Here is a 15,826-nt window from a genome sequence, read left to right as displayed (position 1 = left end):
CAAAGTAGAAGATAGAGAAAGAGGAACTAGGGAGACCTTTTCCAAAGGGAGGTGCCCCCCACCCCACCCTGCAAACAATGGAGGGGTGGGGCCAGGGAGAGGGGATGGAAAAAACCAACAGAAGGAGCTTGTACAAATGAGAAGGGGACCCACAGCCAGAAGGGGCAGGGCGGACGGGAGAGAAAGGGATAAAAATGAACAACAGTGACAGACAAAAAGAATTAAATAGGTGGCATGCACACACACCAGGCCCAGTGATGACTGTAATCATTACATACTGCAAACATGGACAGCACGGACTATGAAAAAATAAAATCTGCACTTAGAGAGATCATGCTCAAAAAAAAAAAAGGAAAGAAATGAGTTGACAAGATTATAATGAACCAGGGAAAAGCATGCACACTTATTGGTGTGACTGACTGAGACAACCACTGAGCCTCATAGAGTTGAAAAGGTGAAGACCTGAGCTTTTCTGGAGGGAAGGCTGTCATTGTGGGTCTGGTCACCTTGTGATGCAAATGAGGTCTGCTGTGGACAGCCACTGTGGTCACCTTTGTCTGGGTCTCTGGGTGTCCACTCCGATCTTTATCTCCTGGGTACAGAGATGGAGCTGCTACCAGGTGGCAGTGCTGCTGCCCATACCCTCTGTTTATGAATGCAGATGGAGGGAAACGTTGTTCTTTCAAAAGTGTGGCCCTGACCTAGACCCAAGCCTCTCCTGGTGAGTGGGCTCCATTCATGGACTGAGAGGAGAGATAACAAGACTGCATCGGCAAACAAGCCGGGTCTGGGAACCAGAGCTACACGGAGGCCACCACCAAACTAGGAACAGCCAGACCCCAGACTCTTCTGGCAGGTGGGCTGGCAAACAAGAGGAGCCAATCCCACCCCTTACCCCCATAAGCGACTGGCTTATCCAGAGAAACACAGGCTGTGATGACAGCTCTGGAGGTGAAATGCCATTGGATGCCTATGGTGCTTTGGTGCTTCACTAACACTGCAGGTCCAGGGCCAGTGGTCTGATCATGGGTTCAGAGGGCAGCGGTACACAGTGTGGCATCTAGGGGGATCTCCTTCCGAGGGTGATAGCCTCTGTTGATTCCCAATGGTCTTGTTTTGAAGTCTTATATTGTTTCCATTCTTTCACTGGGTTGTTTCATGCTCTTTTGTTTTGTTTGATTATGTTAAATCTGATGGCAGGAGCAGCTGTTTCAAAGATAGCAAGATATATCATGGTAGCAATTTTGGATTTACTATTGGCTTGTTTGAGGTCCTTTATGGCATTGTTTTGTTTTTACTGTATCTATTCTATTCTGTTTGAGTTTTACTATGTCCCAAGGTATCTGCAGCTATTTTGAAGAATCAAAAGACATTATGGTAACTATTGTTGAGTTCATAATGTTTTGGAGTCCTGTATCTCTTACACTGGTTTGTTTTCATTGGTTTTATTCTGTTGTATTTTCTTTAAAATTAAAAATTAGGGGGGAAAAAGCGTGATCCTTCAGGGTTCATCCTGGGCCTGCACACAAGTTGAATCACCCTGAATGGTCAGCGGGAGGGTGTCAGGGAAGGGTATGTGGCAGTAGTTTGAGAGCCTCCCTTCTGGAAGGCCTCATGGGCACCAAGCCTGCAGGGTTTGCTATGGCTCACACAGAGGACAGGAAGAGCAGGGGTGCAGAGCCCACAGTCTGAGATCAGACGCCTGGGTCTAAATCCTTGCTCCGCTGCCCCGAGCTCTGAGATCTTGAGCGATTTGCTCAGGTCCAGTGGTCTGTTTTCCTTCTTGTGGCGCAGGGGTGGCAGGACACTTCCTTGGCGGTCTGTGTGAGCCAGTAACGCAGTACACAGATAAACCAACTCACCCCTGCACAAACCTTTTATTCTGTATCTTGCAAAGTGCTTTTATTCATAAGTGCTCTGGTCTAGCAAGGCTCAAAATGTTTTGACAAGTGTGTTCACTATAAACACACTGGGGATTGGTGGATGCACTGTAGTGGACGTGAAAACGTGGCATCTGTGGCACTAGCAGCTGGACCTCCGAGACCCAGATGATGTCTGGCCAATGAACTGTCCGCAGAGGTCACTTTTGTGGTTGTTTTCTCACTCAACACCTCCCCCTCAATCAATTTACCTGGGGAATCTAGCAGTCTCATCTAAATACCAGAGACATGAAATAAAGAAAAAAATGTAAGTTTTACATAACAAGAAGCGGCACATGCAACTCTGCAATCGTGCGATTTTGAGGCACTGGGCCCTGTTCACACCTGTCTGTGCTTGGTCATTTAGCAGGGTCACTTAGCAGTCTTTTAGCAGGGTCCGACAGCTCCTGCTGCAGGCGCCTGGACAGACAGAACCCGAGGTGAGGAAAGCACACAACCGCTGTCTCTTCTCAGGCGTGAAGAGAAACAAGAGCTCCTGTTCAAAGAGAAAAAAACCAAAAGGCCTCTCCAGCGCTTTCCCAGGCACGACCGCACACGGAAAGCAGATTTCACAAGAATCTAGCGCCCTGCGCTCTTCAGGGTCCTCGCTGGCGCTCAGGACTGGCTCCTTTCCAGCTAAGACTGGTTTTTGCCAGATGCAGTAGGATTTTCGTGCTGTGCTGCAGGGCGGGGAGTGCGCCTCGCTGGGACATGCTGCCCTCTGCTGGGAGTCAGCCGTCAGTTCAGGCAGGGGGACCCGTTGGAGAGTTGGTCACGGTTGATAAAGCCCCTGAAAAATAGGCATGAGATCTGCGTGCAAAATGGGGAAGGCGGTGGCAGCTGCAAAATTCCTCACTCTCCAGGAAAACCTAGGCGGTCAGGGGTGCGTTTGGGGCCAGAAAACCATGAGAGTCGTACGGATGTGGCGTTTGAGGAGGTGTGTCTGGGGTTAGCTGTTAGACACCGCTGGGCTGGTTTCATGCTCAGTGAAATGAGCCCATCCATAAAGAAGCTCAGAGGTTACAGAACACGCTTGTGAAGCCACTGACGGAGCACATGCTGCCTGCTTCCCACAGCTGCCGGTTATCACTGTAACTCCAGCTTCCGCCCTCCAGACACAAGCCCGAGGCTCCCGGAACAGGAAGCCCACAGTCACAGGGCTGCTGCAGGAGGGAGAGGCCAGTCCAGCCCACAGCTCCCCTCCCCGGATGCCCAGGACTCCGAGGAGCACCCCTAGCTCTTGACCCTCCACACTGCCCAAGACAGAGACCATCTGTCCTGATGCCTAGCAGACCCCAGTGGCCTGCAAAAGCAACCGTCTCCCTGTGGACTGGGCCTGCCATGTAGACCCATTTCCCTGAGGGTCGCCCAGCTGTCTGAGAAAGGCAGTGAGGCACTAGTGCAGGTTTCAAACTGGGGAAACTGGCCAGGGAGGGTGAGCTCCAAGGGCAGGGGTATCCACGGATTAAACTCATTGAGCCGCAGAAAGGTCTGCTCATGTTTTCTCTCCCTCCCTCTCCCTCCGTCCCTCTCTCTGTCCCTCTCTCCCTTCTTCCCTTCCTTCCTTCCTTCCCAAGTAGTTGTTGAGCCCTTGCACATGGTGCATGTTTTTCGGGCACTCATGTGGAGGAAGAGGACAGCAGTTGGTTACTCCTCACACACTTACACACCTGCTGCGCAGGCTGGTTCTCCTTTCCTGTGGTCTGTCACACTTCCAGCTCTGTGACCGAAACCATGCTGGGGCGTGTTCGTAACTCTGCACAGTGAGCTGCCCTTCGAGTAAACAAGCTTGGCCAGGTGGAGGGCTCCCCTGGACTGGAACCCTCAGGAAACACCACAGGTGCAGGAGAGGTGCTCAGTCCAAGACTGTGGGTGGGGGCACACAGCACCCAGCTGCCCACCATGCACCCGGACTTCAGACTGGAATTCCAGGAATTCTATCCGTGGCACTGTGTGTGTCCCTCCCATTAATCTTTTCTAAGATTCATGGGATGATGGTATCAACTTTGAAAGCTAAGAATTACAGATAGTAAATATAAAGACATGGCCATCCATGTGGATGGAGTGGATGCTAAGTGAACACCAGCCAGGATGAAGCGTTTTACCCCCGGCCACAATGCCTGAGTGGAGTGACTGCACTGCATACATGGAAATCCACACCACACCCTGGTGTGATACAAATGTCCACCTCAGTGTCTTTTCCATGTAGAAAAGCCCAACACTGGAGAAGAGGAAAGAATCACACTTCTGAGATTACACTGGGCACAGATGTTTGTTTAAATGAGGCACTGAAGCTGCCTTGGGTTATAGAGACCACCACTTTTTCATATTTAAAGGCGAGAGAAAAGTGTATTTCATGCAAAGGTGTGAAGATAACCACTGACTGCAAGTGAGATTTAAACACTTTTTGAGAGATGTTCCTCTTAACAGGCCTGACTTGTTGATTTCAAGGTGTCAGTGTGAGCAGACTAATAAAAACCCTGGGTGCATCTGTGGACCTGTGGGCCCACAAACTGAGGCTGGAGGGCTCATCCCTGATGTGAGGGCACTAAGCAATTGAATTGTAGCTTGTACAGAATACAAAGGGGAAAAAGAAAGTGTTTCCTTCCTCTGGAGGAGCTCTGGTCCCTGGCAGTGCCCTTGGTCATGGTCTTCTCAGCCTCAGCGCAGCCCAAGCCCTCAGCCTCTAACACAGACTCCTGAGAGTGACCCCCCAGGGGGCTGCTGGCCCTCCACTGCTGCTGGGTCCTCCGGGGAGCAGGCGGATGTTTGGGGTTCTTTGCCTCTGATTCTGCCAGTGGCCCTGTGACCCTTCCAACCTTTCTGTATGTATTTTATACAATTGTGTTTCTCTAGAGAAGCCTAACTAACACAATGGGTTTTCTTAAATGCTTTGAGGAAATAAAAGAAGAATCATAACATATCTCTTCAATCAACGTGGACTTGGGGCAGTGCAGGAAATCATAAGCACATGTAAAAATGAGTCTCCCTGAACAGTTGAGCAGCCGCCCTGCACTAAGGTACTGTTTTGCTAAAGGTCAGCTCATGGGCCAGCCTGCTGCTTCCAGAGGTCAAGCGGAGGCAGAACTGATTTACAGTCTCAGCGCCCGCAGGAGGGACTCCAGGGCCACCTGGCCTGGAATCTCGGAAGACAAGTTCTCCTTCCTGGACACACAGCTCTGAGAAAACTCTCCTCCAACCTGTAACTCAGGTTCTTGTTCTTCAAAATAGACGACAGAGCCACAACCTTATCTCAGGGTTAAATGAACGCTCGGAGAACAGAGAACATACTTAGGCTTGGGTAGATAATGCTTTTGGCTTTATTTGCATTTTAAAACTCCTTCAACTGAAAACAGACATCAAGGCCTGTAGGAGAAATTAAAACTTAACAGTAAGGAAACAGGATGCTTTCCCAACCCAAAACGCATGTATGGAAAGCCTACAGCTCTTGTATTCATGCACCTGGGACAAAAAAAAAAAAAAAAAAAAGAAAGAAAGAAAGAAAGAAAGCCTACAGCTGGTCTTGTACTTACTGGTGTCATGGGGTGCTGTTTCCCAGGACTGGGAAGGCAGTAAGACATTTGTCCTCACCAACTGTGTTCACACTGTATGTGCATGTCGGGGGTGACAGGCATTGCAATAGGACAAAAACAGGGGTCAAAAAAAGCAGGAAAGGAAGAAACAGAGCTGCCTCTGCAGAGAGCATGGCTCTTTACATCAAGAATTCTGATTGATTTATAGAGAAACTATTTTATTTTTACATTTTTTTTTTTTGTCTTTTTCCTTTTTTATCGGTACCGGGGATCAAACTCAGGACTGCCTGCTTGCAAGGCAGGTGCTTATGCCGCTGAGCTAAATCCCCAGCCCCTATAGAGAAACTATTACAGCATACAAAATTTAGCTACTGAAGCTGGGGACATAAAGTGAATCAACACATTTCCATTGTATACCTACGCATTATCAACAGAAATTAACGTTCACTAAAAAGCTATGCCAGTTTATAATAAAAATATTTGGGAACAAAGATGAGCAAAACTTATGCTGAGAACTATAGAAGACTGCTGAGAGAAATTAAAGCGGCCCTAAGTCGGCAGGTGCCTCGCTCTGTTTGACGGAAGAGTCCTTCTCGCTGAACTGATCTCTCCTCACACTCCCCAGACTTAGTGCGAGATCATGTTAGTCATTTCCCATCACTGCAGCAAGAACCTGGCATACTGGCCTTACAGAGAGGAAGGGTTTACTTTGTCTCAAGGTTTAGAGGGTGCAGTAACTTCACCTTATTTGTTGGGGCTATGGTGAGGTTGCACACCAGGGCAGGAGTCATGGCAGAGGAAGCTGCTCACTTCTGCTGTCTGAGAAGCCTTAGAGGGAGGCGGAGGAGGCCCAGGGTCCAGCAGTCTCCTTCAAGGGCATGAGCCAGGAACCGCAGATCCCCCCATCACCTCCCAAAAGAACCACAGACCAGTGACCAAGTCTTCAACACATGGGATTTGGGGGACGTTTCAGACACAAACTATAAAACACATCAACCAAAATTCAGAGAAGATCTTTTATAGGAAATAGCAAACATTTGCATACTTATATGGAAATAGTGAGGATCTAGACTAATTTAAACAGTCTCAAAAAAAGGTTGGAAAAATGCAGATCGTACTGCACTTCACTAATGTCCTAAGACAGTGTGACATTAGTTTAAAAGGAATAAATCATTAAAGAAATTCAGTGTCCACAGCAGAACTGCTTATATGCAGTTAAGTTATTCCTGACAAGAATGTAAGGACAGTTTAAAGAGAAAGGAAAGTCCTTCCAAGAAATGACGCTGCATCAGACAAGAAAGAGAAAAGATGCAGAGATGGAGCAAAACAGAGAGGGACCCCACCATCCGACCTGTGAGGCTCCCCGCTGAAGCAACCGCCACCGCCATTTGGTCACCCAATTATGGAAGCAACACACATTCCATTGTCTCTCTCCTGTACTAAGCTGCTTTGACTTGGGTTTCCCTCGGAGCCGTTTAAAGGACCCTGAAAATGTTGCTGCCATAGTTTCCTGTTGTGAAAACTAAAACATGCACTTGAATGAGATCCCTGGCAGCAAGGGTGTTACGACTGTTTAACTTTCAGCTCCCTGGGTTACAGTTCCCGCCTTTCAGCAGGCAGAGCAGTCCTGTACCTGCTTTCTTGCGCCTCACCACCCTTAGAGCAGCCGTCACGGTCCTGCGTTTATCAGAGATACTAAAACTATATTTATGATGGGTCCAGGCACTGTGCTGACTTCTCTGCCTGGATTGTCTGACTTTCCCCTTTAATACAGCCTGTGACGTGGGTCAGTTGTTGTCTCCGTTTCACAGATGAAGAAAGTGAGGAAAAGGAAGTTACCTGTGCAAAATCACACAGGCAGGAGGTTTCCAAACTGAGATTTGAACCCAGCCCTCTGTGTTTCTAGAGCCCCTCGTGCTAGTTTTAACCTTCACATTGTAGGTATCTGAGAATGTGGACATAAACCTAGTGAATACATTTCAGGAGTAAGCACATTACTTTTTCTAAATTTGTAACAGATTTTCACAGTTCAAAACACAGAATAACAGCTCTGTGTTACTGAGCAAATCATAAAGCTGTCATTGTAATCTTGGCAAAATGAGAAAAGAAAAATATCAGCAGTTGTGTTCCCAGGAGTCTTCCTGGTGGGTGCTCACTCAGGTCGAGCAGGTCTCGGGCAGAGTCTGTCACTGACAGGGCCTCAGCCACCCTGGGAATATACCCTGGGCCCGAGCAGCACATCGGGCACTGGAAATGGTCACCCGCTTTTGTCTGGACACAGAAATCAGAAAAGATCCTGGCCTGGGGTCCTTGTGCATGTGGGAGTGGCAGGAGAGGAGCATCGAACAGAAATTACCCGCGCATAGAGGCCAGAGAAACACTCGCTTTGGAGTGAGGCCATGTTTATGCTTCAGTTTCCACCGTTGTTTTCACTTAGCTGTTGGAAATGTGCCTGGGAGTCTGGTGAAGCCCAGGGGCTCTTATTTGAAAGCATGCTATTTCTCTTCAAAACCTGGTACTTTTGGCGTTGAAAAGGTCCTGAGTGTTGCTGACAAGCAGGGTGATTAATGCAGTGAGTGTATAAGACTGCCACTGATTGTTCTGCTACGGTAATAGCAAGCCAAGTGAAATGATATTCAGCATCTTTACAGGCTACTGTCTAATTTTCTCAGATAAACTCATTAATTAAAGTCTCCTTATTTTTTGTAGAAAATGACAAGCCAGTTTCTTCTTTACTGATAAGCATTTCTATTCTATTGTCAAGAGCAGCTGATTTTCTACATGAGCCTGGCATATTCCTTTACCTTCAAAACATTGCACAATCTATTCTACAACATATTTCTGTGATCATCAGCAGTAAAAACCCCATGTGGAGAGACAGAGGACTCTCACAGGGATCATATGGAGAGTCGCAGCTTTCTACTAGAAGCATGCATATTTCCTGTTAACAAGCCACTAAGAGGTTGTCCTGTCACTTTGCCAGCAATATTTTCATTCAACACACATTGTGTATTGTCTACTGGCCAAGATTTGCCCTGGAGACACAAGACAGGTGTGGTCTCCCTGTTCCACAAACTGATTGCTTAGCGGGCTACTGAAACTCATGAGGAGTCTAACCTGCCCAGCAATATGGCACAAAGATGCAAAATAAAGACAAAGAGGAAATCTTCTGCAGTTGAGGGGCACTGGAATGACCCAGTGTTCTCTGTGGGACAACAGGCCACAAGTCCAAAGGCTCATGGCTTTTATTGGCATCAGTCAGGGAGGTGGATGGACAGGTGTGGCAGAGTGCTAGGAGAAAGACACTGCAGGCATGGGCTATCATGAGAAACAGAGCGATCTTGTACCACATACAAAGGCGTCCACTTAGCAATACAAGGATAGCTTGATGTATGTAAGTCTGGCAGCTGTACTGCTAGGAAGATATAATTCTTCCTGAGTTTCAAGGCCTCCGTCGCAATGTTGTCTCATATCCTGGTCCTAGAATCTCTCTCTCTTCTAGCCCACATTCCAGCCACCAGCAGCGAGGAGCAATCTTTCTTGCCTGGACTCCATCACATTTTTTTCCCTTTCAATTAAGGGAACATCTGGTTTAATATAGCCAGCTCTGCAGACATCAGTGAACAGAGTGGAAGAAAAGGTAGGGGCCTGGTTTCTTCTGAGAGTGCAGCTTCGCGGTCTCCTCTAGTGGGCAGATGAGTGACCCACAACTGCTGATAAACATGCAGTTTAATTGCAGAGGTATTTACTGCTCTGAAGAATGGAGCACCGGAAGGAAGCAACAAAATAGTCAAGGAAGAGGTCTCTAATGTTGACTAAAGAGATGAGTGAGTTCGCGGTCTGTGGAAGCTGTGAGAGAAGAGTCTGAAGGAGGGCATGGAAGTGCGGAGGGTCTGGGTGTTTGGGGAGCAGCAAAGCCAGGTTGTCTGGGTGGACTGAGCCTGAGGGTGTATGGTAGGAGGCAATTAGAGAGATGGCTCATTGTTGCTTCATGGTAAGGGCTGTAAGTCACAGTAATTACTTTGATTTTGTTATAAAGCCAAGGAAAGCCAGAGGGAGATTTTTGGTAGCAAGGGGACTTCGTCTGCATATTTAAAAATATTATTTGACATAGAAAACCATATCATTGAAAAGCTTTAATTTTACTGGGTTATAAAATGAAGGCATCATTTGCATACAATAAATGCACAAACCTCATGGGCATGTCTGGGTAAATGTATAGAAAAATGTATATTTGGGGAATCATCCGCATCCACATGCTCAAAACAGAGCATCTCCATGGCCCAGGGAGCTACCTCTTTGCAGCAAGCCTCCCCTTTCCCAGAGTCAAAGCAAAATTTATGCTGTGACCTGAGATTATTTTCCTCTGGTCTGGAACTTCATCTACATGAAACCATATGCTTTATACACACTCATGATTGACTGCATTTTCTCAACGTCACGTTCTTAAGATTCCCTTCTTTTTATTGGACTGTGATGCTGTGATTTATGGTAAGAAATACCCACTGCATTTGGGCTCCATGCTTGTTTCCTAGACTACAGCCCAAAGCCCTGGGGCCCTCCACCTTTGCCTTTTGGCCTGTGACAGTGATAACTGACTGTGGGGCTCCTGGATAGACTCGAGGTGAAAGACGGGTACTAGAGGAACCAATTTCCTGATTGTAGGTTTGGGACTTTCAGGTTTATCTGGACTTCTGGAAGCGGGGGCTGAAGATGAACTGAACATGAACAGCTGATGATTGAAACAGTCATGCCTAAGTAGGGAACCCTAAAATCCCCAGAGAACAGGGTCTGCAGTTTCTGGACATGTCGGAAAGGTGGCACCAAGAGAGGGGCCCATATTCTCATTTTTCTCTGGGTTCCAGATCAGGAGCTGGCCCTAGGGATACTTGCATTTCACTATCACACTACTGATCAATAACTGGGCAGTTGCTTGTAAACACAAACATTTTGAAAAAACATTTTAAATCCTCATGACTTTATGGCTCAAAAGTTCAGGCAGGGCTCAGCTGATGGTTCCTCTCTGCAGGGCATTAACTAGGCTCATTCCTTGGCATTCAGCTGTTCTCTGGCCACTTACACATCTGGCACTGTGAGAGTGGCCGGACGAGGGGCTCCATCCAGCACCCGTCCACTGCACCTGACCCCAGGCCTGGCCTTTTGTACAGCCTTGGAGGCTCTTACCCGAAGTCCAGGGCTCCCAGAGACGGAGACATGGGCTGCCAACCTTCTAAAAAGGGTTGGAACAAGGCCCACCTCTGTCACACTCTCTTGGTCACAGCAGTTACAGGTCACCCCAAATTCCAGAGGAAGATTCTAGGACACATCAGGAAAAGGAGGCTCAGATGCAGGAAGCAAGCAGGCTGATGGCCTCGGCCACTGTGCTATTCTGCTGACACTGAAAGCCAAATGCCTGAAGTGCTGTGACAACAGGGTGTCTGGTCCTAGCTCCAGGAAGCAACCCTACCACCAAAGGAGAGGCCCCACAGAGAGGGAGGCTTCTGATGGATCTTCCCAAGATCAGAGTTCTCCAAACAGGAAACGGGTCATTTAGGACGGCTGTGTTCTTAGATACAGCGCCCTGGAAGCCCACCTCTGGACATAGTCTGCAGGGGTTCACTGGATAGAACCCTGGACATCTTCAGCCATAACTGCTAGCCACCCATGCACAACTCTGGTGGGCTTTCCTCACAGTTCCAAGCACACTGTGAGTTCGCAGAGCCATCACGGTGCAAATTCACGGCAGGCCTCCGTGCTGTGACAGGGTCCTTAGCACTGGCACACACCATGCATACCCCGCTCCAATGAAGTCACGTTTGCACTGACCACTTTACACACACACACACACACACACACACACACGCAGTGCAAACAGAAGCTAGTATCCCCTGGAGCAGCCCTGGCTAATGACTCTGGCTCATGTGAGTTACCCCAAGAGAAGACAGCACAGCTAGACCCAGTGTCTGGGCAACGTTTGGTGCCAGCACAGGTGGAGTGGTGCGCAGCACCTTCCCTTGGGACCAGAGCTTCCCAGGACCACAGTCCACAGGCAGAGCATCCTAAAGAAGCTAGAAGGAACACACTGTCCCCTCTGAGGTCATCAACAGAACTGATGTTGTCTGGAAAGATCAGAACACGTGGTTTCTTCAAACCAGGCTTCCCCTCTGCTGTGAAAAAGGAAATCATCCTATGTACAAAAACATGCGCTCGATTTGAGGCCTCAGCTGCAGGAGAAAGCCAATAAGAAGCCTGTGGTGTAACTGCCACATTTCCGGGAGCTTTGGGGATGGCTAGGGCTTTGCTTAGCTTAGTTTTGGCAAGTTTTTAGGGTCCTGACTCTGATTTCCAGGTGTCTACAACCTAGTGGGTCCTGTGGCTTTCATCGGCCTCGGGCCATGCTGCTATGGAATAACAGCAGGCCACCGGCCTGGGGTCTCTGCAGAGCTGCAGGCCCCAGCTCCCCTGCACTGACTCCCAAGGACAGGAGCAGCCTGCCCGGCTGTGGCCACACAGAGGACCCTGGAGATGACAGGTTCTTACCTTGTCTCTGGTGGTCGCCTGCCTGCTCCAGCTGCCTGGTGCTCAGCCAATTATGATATATTTAACTAAATTTCTTTCTCTTCTCTTCTTTTCTCTTTCTTTATTTGTTTTTTTCAGACAGGATGTCACTGTGTAGTCCAGGCTGGCCTCGAGCTCACTATGTGGCCTCGGCTGACCTCTAACTCATGTGATCCTTCTGCTTCAGCCTCCTGAGTGCTGGGATGTCAGGAAAGCACCACCATGCCCGGCTTTTAATTCTTAAACGTAATAAAATTCCATTTGCCCTGCTGAATTAGAAAGTCACTGAAAGGGTAAATTTAGACTTTAGGAAAAATTTTCTGATTACGACAGTTTTTAGTTTCTGAGAAAGATTACTGAGGGAGGTCTTGGGTTTTCCTCTTCCCCAGCATAGAGTCTCCAAAGATCCTTGGTTATCTGAAGCATTTTAATGTAAACAGAACAATTTTTCATCTCTGTTACATGGTTTTTTTGTGTGTTATGGAATCAAAATATCAGATTAGAAGTAACATCAGATTATAAATAACATCAGATTAGAAATAAACATCAGATTAGAAGAAATCTTCAAAGAATGGAGGTCCTAGTTTTGTACTAAAAACATAAACACGAATGTAATATTTGGGGGGCTGAGCGTGGCAGGGCACTGCTGCAGCCTGCGAGAGTGAAAGCCCAGCATGGAGAAGCAGGAAAGTGGTGAGAGGCTGCGGGTGACAGCGGCTGGTTCCCAGGAGTGGACGGCGGATCTGCAGCAGGCCGTCCCTCGGGAAAGCTGGTGGACAAGACCTTCTCTGACTTTGCAACTTTTCCCTAAATCCAAAACATTCTAGCATTGAGCTTTCATTTTAAAAATAAAGGACAAATTTGCTTTAAGGTAACATATTTCTCTGAGTCAAATTTGTTTCCTATATTGAGTAATAATATGCTTTTAATCCTTTCAATTCTACATGAGCCAGTGTCTCCCAGAGTTGTAAACATAAAACAAAAAAAACAAACTCCTTTTTAGAATCATCTATGAGATCAAATAAAAAAACTTTCCAAATGAAACCATTACATAGATTAAAAAGTTTTGAAAGAGCAACACACATTGACATGTAACATACTTGATAATGATGGTCTATGTAAATAAGCATATACTTAATTTTCACTTTTTAAAATTATATGGCCTGTAGTTTTATGTTTTTAAATGTATTCAGTTACAATTTACATACAAGGAAATTCACGTGTTGTAAGTGTATGTGTTCATCAGGGTTCTCCCTGGAGAAATGCAGCCAATTGTATGTGTGTGCATGCATGTGTGTGTGCATGTGTGCGTGTGTGTGTGTGTGTGTGTGTGTGCTGTGTAGGGGCAATGGATTTAAGGAAGTATCTCACGCACTTGTAGGAGTGGAGAGTCTGACTGGTAAAGGGTAGACCAACAGGCTAGAGATGCACACAGGGCTACAGACACTAAAAAAATAAATGCCCAAGCAGACTAAAAGATAAGAGCTCTCAAAAGCTTCAACCCCTGTCAGATGACAACTCTTTCATCAGTCTGATGAGCTCAGGCTAGGACAGACCCGGCTCCCTTCCTCACCTGGACCTCTGGGAGCCCATAGTACCATCACCCACTCTAATCTTGACTCTCACCCCCCTGCCAAGCACAAACTCGCAGCTGAGAGAACGTCTTCCCAAACATGAGTTCCTGTATGTGCCCCACACCACTTCTGGAAGGAGAGCTCTTCTTCAGGCTAAAGGCACCGAGCCAGTCAACCTCCCTCTTATTTAACCCTACATCTGCCTGAGATAGATGATCACAATTCTGAAATTCTGAAAATTCTCCTCCCGGGAATATGGGCTGAAGACTCGTCTCTGGGCCTGGCTGTCAACTGTGCTCCCGTATCCTGTGTCATGGGAAGCACAAAGAGGCACCCCTATCAGCTGCTAAAGCACTTCAGGATTCTGAAAGCTGTTAGTCACCTTGAAACGCTCCTCTGTTTCTGGCAAGAGCCGGCCAGTGCAAGGTCTGTGCTTCATCAACAACGCAGCTATCACCTTGCACTCTGCAGTTCCCAGCCCACACACAAAGGTCTGGGAACTCTCCTACCATTTCAGTGAAGCTCTGACAAGGGGGTTGTCCTCTCCTACACAGCCTGTGTCTCTGTCCCCTTCTGCTTGCTGTCATGGTTCCCCAAGAAAAGAATGCAACCGTACGTCCAGAGGCTTCAAAGCTGCAAAACGTTTCAGAAATGCACCTCTCCTGCCTGCAAAACGAGTTCAGGATCTCCACACTGTCAATGCCACCATGGCTGCCCGCCATCCTGCAGTCACCCATAGCCTGCTGGTACACCTGCCTGGACCTCAGGGTTGCCGTCTTCTGCCTTCTATTGGCTGCTGACAGCCCCTCTGTACAAAGACCCTAGCTCTGGATTCAAAAGCCAACTGACCTGGACTCAACATTCCTGAGGTTCAAAAACTTGTTTACCCTTTGCAGGAGCCCTCACAGCTAACCTTACTAATTTCTGGTCACAAAATATCCCTGCACTTCTAATTAATGACATCCAAGCTGCCGGCTGGAAGACACAAATACTCTTCTGCAGCATCTGGCAGAAACAGGCTACAAGGTATCTTGAGAAAAGCACAAATAGGCAAAGAAAAATAAAAGGTCCTCTCTACAGCCCCAATCTTGGGAATTCCAGATGTAACTGAAATCTAACTCCTTTGTTCATAAATGATGACCTGTGGCCTTAAAGATGCTTACTCAGACTGTCAGCCCCTGGGAGTACCTGGGGGCCTACCGGTGTAAACACTTGGATCCAGTTGCTAGGGGCTGTACCCCCTTTTCCACCTGCATGCTCTAACAGCCACTTCTGATCAAGAAAACTGACAAACTTACCTTAGACGGAGACCTAGCTGGTCCAGGTGCTGCGTTGTGTACTGGGCCTCCTGAATCCAACAGCTGGATCACTGGTACCAAGGACTCTGATGCAGAAATCCTCACCTTATTGTTGTGATAAACCACTCAATCTTCCATGGTGCCATGTACCTGCCCACCAAAATGAGCCTCCAGTGACCGCCTGGCACTAACTGACTGACTGTTCTTAAGCTGACCAGACTTAAAAATAAATCCCCCACAGAGGCTGACTCCACCCTGTTTGCGAGGGAAGTGGCTTTCTTAGGAATGGCTTGATACAATGCAGTCATCTTGGACACAGTTATTTTGGCTCTCACGGGGATGGTCTGCACAAGGAACTCACATAGGCCCTCAATTGGTCTGAAAATGAAAGGGTTTACTGCTTCCTGCTGCTGTTTGGAAACCTGCCAGCCAACCATGCCAAACCTATGCCCTAAACAATCCAGTCCAGAGTCCTAAGTCCCCTCTGGGGGCGCCACTGACTGAAACATCACCCTTTAAAAACATGGAACCCTGCCCTAGCAGGGCAGCAGACATCTGTTGCTGTGAACAGTGTAGTTAGTATCTGTCAGGGTATCTCTCTGCTGTGTGCCAACACAATTTTATTATTTTACCCACTTCGCTGAAAATAAGACCTACCCAGGAAACAAGTCTCAGCATTATTTTCAGAGAATGTCTTCTGAAATCATGCTAGAATTTGTTTTCTGGGCAAATCTTATTTAGGGTAAATGGGGCAATAGCTGGAATTGGGTGTTCTTTTACTTACAATCTAAAGCACTGTAACAGATAAATCCACTAGTAATTTGCATGCTTCTAATTTGACAGAGATAAAATCTGAGGACATGGCTAAAATGTGCATGTAAACGCTGCAGGAAAAGTGTAGGGCCTCAGAGTCTGGCTACAAGTGGTCCAAGGGTCACCCAGCT

At 47.5% G+C, this 15,826-nt stretch overlaps 1 protein-coding gene across 2 annotated transcripts in view; it reads right to left on the bottom strand.

Moving 5' to 3' along the window:
* The window catches only part of LOC134470851 (igE-binding protein-like), a 22,620-nt gene extending 7,276 nt beyond the window's left edge, over positions 1 to 15,344 (bottom strand). Inside the window, exons 1-2 of one of the 2 annotated variants that reach the window (XR_010040033.1) lie at positions 14,883 to 15,344; positions 1 to 2,709 (exon numbers count right to left, since the gene is read on the bottom strand). The exon at positions 1 to 2,709 is cut by the window's left edge and continues 659 nt beyond it. The gene's annotated coding sequence lies outside the window, so the exon portion shown is untranslated. The remainder of the gene's footprint in view (positions 2,710 to 14,882) is intronic. The other variant, XM_063227254.1, reaches the window with a different exon arrangement.
* Positions 15,345 to 15,826: the final 482 nt, after the last annotated feature.

Source organism: Cavia porcellus, unplaced genomic scaffold, assembly GCF_034190915.1.
Source record: "Cavia porcellus strain 051 isolate PalLab524CR breed Dunkin Hartley unplaced genomic scaffold, mCavPor4.1 scaffold_17, whole genome shotgun sequence".
Lineage (NCBI taxonomy): Eukaryota > Metazoa > Chordata > Mammalia > Rodentia > Caviidae > Cavia > Cavia porcellus.
Note: the sequence above shows the minus strand (reverse complement) of the source record. Positions and strands in the feature narration are given on the sequence as shown.